This window comes from Lampetra fluviatilis, chromosome 53 (assembly GCF_964198595.1).
Source record: "Lampetra fluviatilis chromosome 53, kcLamFluv1.1, whole genome shotgun sequence".
Classification (NCBI taxonomy): domain Eukaryota; kingdom Metazoa; phylum Chordata; class Hyperoartia; order Petromyzontiformes; family Petromyzontidae; genus Lampetra; species Lampetra fluviatilis.
The window spans coordinates 6081357-6085372 of record NC_136327.1 but is presented as its reverse complement, the minus strand read 5'-3'; the positions used below and the strand labels follow the sequence as shown (position 1 = coordinate 6085372).

The following is a 4016-nucleotide window of genomic DNA, read 5'->3' as shown; positions in this document are numbered from 1 at the left end:
TAGAGTATTTGGCTGCTGTACATTTCCAAGCCATGAAGATGATGATGAGCCACAATGTTGAGCTATCATTGATGATAGCCGGGTCGCTTCTGAAACAGAGCTATATAGCAGCTCAGTGGGCCTTATCATGGAAACAAATTAAATAGTAAAATACGCAGTAGTTGTGAAATAGTCAGAGGAGGCAAAGTACGTCCCCACGGAGATGGAACCGTGAGATCGCTCCGTACGCACGATCGCAAGAGGTGGTAGCGGCACGGGGATGCCTTCATCCAGCAGTGGATTGACCATGGCCGCTGACGACGATGGCGGTGATTATGATGAATAGATGATAAGAATCATGATGTTCGCCAAATGATGATTCCTCTGTGTTCTAGAGTGGTGCGTCGAGCTCATGGAGAAGCGGTGGTGCAGTGGCGACGAACCCGGCGACCCGAGTTCGATTCCCGCTCACGGTCACCAACACCGGTGAACCGGTCCTGGTCCTCTCCTAGGTAGACTCAGCCTCAAATGAGTAACTGGTGCGGTGTGTACAGGCGTGGTGCTGGCCACCCACCCCCTCGTGTGCCGTGCCGGCCTTCATAGGTGCTCGCGAACAGCACTTTCCCCAACAGTTCGTTAAAGGTTACACGGGATATCTTTATCTTTATACGTATGTGTGTAAACATGAGTTTGGTATACTGTGTACTATATGTGTATTTGTGTATATTTTAGTGTGTCTGTGTGTGTATTTATATGTGCACGTATGTCACTATATATATGTGTGTGGCTGTGCTTGTATGTATACATCGTGTGTGTGTGTGTATGTGGATGTCTATTTGTGTGTACACTGTATATATAAATATATATGTACATAGTTTAGTGCGCTGTTTATATTTGATTTTGTGTGTTGGTATATTACGTGTAGGTGTATACGTTTCGTTTGTTGGTGCGTACACACGTTTTTTACACGTGTTTTGCTATTTTGTGTATCATTATGTATGCGGGTTTAATTTTTTATTGAAACGAAAATACTAATTAAGTTAACGCGTAGTTTGTTACCACAGACAATATTACGATTCCTTCAAACAACCACCGTGGCCTTGAAAGTACAAAAATATATAATAGGCGACGTTTCGTGGCAAAAATAAATGCAAAAAGTCCATTAGAGACCGTGCGGCTGATGGGATTCGTAAATAATGATTTTACTTATCAATGCAGAGAGACAGATAACGGGAAGTAAGCGACATATTGCGCACTTATTTTAAGATATAACAAATTATTTGGCGAAGCTGCTACACGAGCACAATTCGCCAATAATATTAATAACAACGACGCGACCTTAAAAAGTGGAAAAATATAATCGGCGACGTTTCGGACAAATGGCCCTTTTAAGGATACAAATGAAGAAGGGTGATTATATGCAGAAGGACCATTGTCCGAAACGTCGCCCGCTTACATGTTGTTTATTTAAAGGCCGCACTCCGGTGTTGTTCATCACGTGGGCCTTCCTCTTTGTGAGCGCTGCGTTCGGCCTCAAACTCCATCATCTTCAACAGCTCATTTGGTAGAGCCGATGACTGTAGTGATACACAAACACGTTTCGTCAATAATGATAACAACGTGGCCTTTCAAAAGAGAAAAAATATAATCGGCGACATTTCGGGCAAATATCCCTTCAAATGACGTAAATGCAGAAGGGCTATCAACGTGTGAAGAAGGCCCATTGTCCGAAACGTCGCCCCGCTGCGTGTTGTTTATATAAAAGCCACACCGGGGGAGCCTTCCCCTTTGTGAGCGCTGAGTTCGGCCCACTGCTCCATCACCTTCGATAGCTCAGTTGGTAGAGCGGAGGACTGTAGATGAACGCGCTTGGCTGACATCCTTAGGTCGCTGGTTCGACTCCGGCTCGAAGGACGATTATTTTTTTAATATTTTTTTTTCTGAATACTGACATAAACTTGTTGACTGTAATGGATAACTGTTCATAAAGGCTTAAATGTCAGATTTTTTTTTTATCATCATTGGTTTAAGCGAGCCTGGCTTTGCTGATGAGACGCCGAATATATGCAATATATATGCAATGGAAAACGACGGCGTGTGTCACACCCGGCCGCCTTTGTCTCCCCAAGTGCCGACGTTTTTTACACGTCGCTGCAAGGTTAAGGCTGAGTCGACTTAGGGGTAGGCCCGGGACAGGTCAGTACACCGACTGGGCGCGAAATGAGAGTTGGTGAGTTGATGAGGCACTGAATGTCGAAGCCGGACCACAGTGTTTCCTTGCGTTGAACCGCACGGCTGATGAGATGTGTCAAATATATATTAGTAAAAAAATAATAATTATGTTTTGGAGAGACAGATATGGGGAAGGATATCATCTGCTTGCTTGTTTTGTTATCAATACTAAAACTTCTCCACCTCGCTCCGTGCGTTCACCAATGGAATCCTGTACCCCATTCAAATACTTATACTGGTAGGAACCTCCTGGTTACACCAGCCCACAGGGGATTGTTGTGTCCGTCCGTCCGTCGTGCATCCAAAAATGGGAGGGGTGGGGCTGGGTGGAGAGGGGAGGGTGGGGAAGGGATGGGTGGGGAGGGTGGGGCTGGGTGGGGCTGGGTGGGAGGGGTGGGGCTGGGTGGGGAGGGGCTGGTCACCCTGTGGTGCCCTTTTAAAACTCAACGTTTAACCTACTCACGCCGGCTTGTGCCCGCCCCTCACAGTCGGGCATATTTGCGGAATACACCACGCCGCCGTTGACCCTGCAGGCCATTGACCGAGCAACCCAACGTTCCGACCAGCTCGCTCCGCAGCAGGAATGTGTTTAAACTCGTGTCACGCTGCACACGCCGGATGATCGTTAAACACGCCCCACCCCCCCACACACACAGTGACGCGGTAAGCAATTAGCGCGCGCGCGTGTGTGTGCACGCGATGCGCGTTCATTGCATAGCGCGTCACGTGGGGAACGTGTTCAACAATCATCGGGCGCGGGCGGCGCGCGACGATTGTAATTTGCGCGTGAATTGGAGTAAAGTGGTAAAGGCGGAAAGACGGAGCGTAGTTGAGTCGACAGACCTGGAGTCTGGGGAAGATGTCTATGTGTGTGTGTGTCTGTGTGTGTGTCTCTGTGTGTGTGTGTGTCTCTGTGTGTGTCTGTGTGTGTGTCTGTGTGTGTGTCTGTGACTCTGGGGAGCGGTAGTGTAGCGGTTAGCGCGCTGCGCTATAAACCTGGCGACCCGGGTTCGATTCCCGCTCACGGACAACACCAGTGACGATTATTTGAACCGGTCCCGGGCCTCCCCTAGGTCGACTCAGACTTAAATGAGTACCTGGTGCGGTGTGTCGTAAACATCGCCACTGGGGAGACAAAGGCGGTCGGGCGTGGTGCTGGCCACCCACCCCCTCATTCGTGTACCGTTCCGGCCTTCATAGGTGCTCGCTAACAGCACTTGCCCCTACAGTCTGTTAAGCCTATACTGGGGATCTTTTATCTTTGTGTATGTTGAACTCTTTCGACCCTTCGAATCGGAGGTGCGGGGGAAGGACAACAAACTAAACACAAAAATACGTTCTAAAGAAATAAGTTTGTCAATCTGGATGATGATGATGATGACGATTTTAAAGTGTGCAGCTCCAACGGCTTCCTAATATCGGATGGAAGAGCGTTCCAGACGGCCGCAGAAGCGCATCTGAACAGCGCGCGTTGCAGTGAACATCCTTGCTGGGTCGTATTATATCATGATAATTCGCAACGATCAATCTTACGAATTATGTAACAAATTATCTTACTAATTATATTACGAATGGTATTACGAATTATTTTATGAATTATGTTACGAATTATATTACGAATGGTATTACGAATTATTTTACGAATTATGTTACGAATTATATTACGAATTATATTACTATTTATGTTACTTGTTATATTACGAATTATATTACTGTTACTTCTTATATTAAAAATTATGTAACGAATGATGTTACGAATTATATTTAGAATTGCATTACGAACTATATTACGAATTATATAACGA

The 4016-nt window shown here is 46.3% G+C and overlaps 1 non-coding gene across 1 annotated transcript; it reads left to right on the top strand.

The window, feature by feature from the left end:
• The first annotated feature begins 1801 nt into the window (after positions 1 to 1801).
• Positions 1802 to 1893, top strand: TRNAY-GUA (transfer RNA tyrosine (anticodon GUA)). The gene is given in 2 exon segments: positions 1802 to 1838; positions 1858 to 1893. It is a non-coding gene; the product is annotated as a tRNA-Tyr (tRNA).
• Positions 1894 to 4016: the final 2123 nt, after the last annotated feature.